This window comes from Heterodontus francisci, unplaced genomic scaffold (genome assembly GCF_036365525.1).
Source record: "Heterodontus francisci isolate sHetFra1 unplaced genomic scaffold, sHetFra1.hap1 HAP1_SCAFFOLD_148, whole genome shotgun sequence".
In the NCBI taxonomy this organism is placed as follows: domain Eukaryota; kingdom Metazoa; phylum Chordata; class Chondrichthyes; order Heterodontiformes; family Heterodontidae; genus Heterodontus; species Heterodontus francisci.
Window position 1 is genome coordinate 653009 of NW_027142345.1, and position 1323 is coordinate 654331.

The window sequence follows — 1323 nt, forward strand, 5'->3', positions numbered from 1 at the left end:
GTGAAGGCTGCTACACTCGCCTGGGAGCTGCTTTCCCTCTGGGTTTGCAATCACTGAATGTTAGACCTGTACTGTGCATGCTCTGTCTTCAGGTGGGATCACTCCTGTAACTCCCTAAGGACACCTCTAGAATCCTCTAAATTTTTTTTTAGAACATTGCAGCGCAGTACAGGCCCTTCGGCCCTCGATGTTGCGCCGACCTGTGAAACCATCTGACCTACACTATTCCATTTTCAACCATATGTCTATCCAATGTCCACTTAAATGTGCTTAAAGTTGGCGAATCTACTACTGCTGCAGGCAGGGCGTTCCGCGCCCTTACTACTCTCTGAGTAAAGAAACTACCTCTCACATCTGTCCGATATCTATCACCCCTCAACTTGAAGCTATGTTCCCTCGTGTTTGCCATCACCATCCGAGGAAAAAGACGCTCACTATCCACCCTATCTAACCTTCTGATTATCTTATATGTCTCTATTAAGTCACCTCTCCTCCTCCTTCTCTCCAACGAAAACAACCTCAAGTCCCTCAGCCTTTCCTCGTAAGACCTTCCCTCCATACCAGGCAACATCCAAGTAAATCTCCTCTGCACCCTTTCCATAGCTTCCATATCCTTCCTATAATTCGGTGATCAGAACTGCACGCAATACTCCAGGTGCGGTCTCACCAGAGATTTGTACAGCTGCAGCATGACCTCGTGGCTCCGAAACTCGATCCCCCCTACTAATAAAAGCTAACACACCATATGCCTTCTTAACAGCCCTATTAACCTGGTTAGCAACCTTCAGGGATTTATGCACCTGGACACCAAGATCTCTCTGTTCATCTACACTACCAAGAATCTTCCCATTAACCCAGTACTCTGCATTCCTGTTACTCCTTCCAAAGTGAATCACCTCACACTTTTCCGCATTAAACTCTATTTGCCATCTCTCAGCCCAGCTCTGCAGCCTATCTATGTCTCTCTGTACCCTACAACATCCTTCGGCACTATCCACAACTCCGCCGACCTTAGTGTCATCTGCAAATTTACTAACCCACCCTTCTACACCCTCTTCCAGGTCATTTATAACAATGACAAACAGCAGTGGCCCCAAAACAGATCCTTGCGGTACACCACTAGTAACTAAACTCCAGGATGAACATTTGCCATCAACCCTCTGTCTTCTTTCAGCTAGCCAATTTCTGATCCAAAGCTCTAAAACACCTTCAACCCAAATAGCCTACCGTGCGGAACCTTATCAAACGCCTTACTGAAATCCATATACACCACATCCACTGCTTTACCCTCATCCACCTGTTTGGTCACCTTCTCGAAAAACT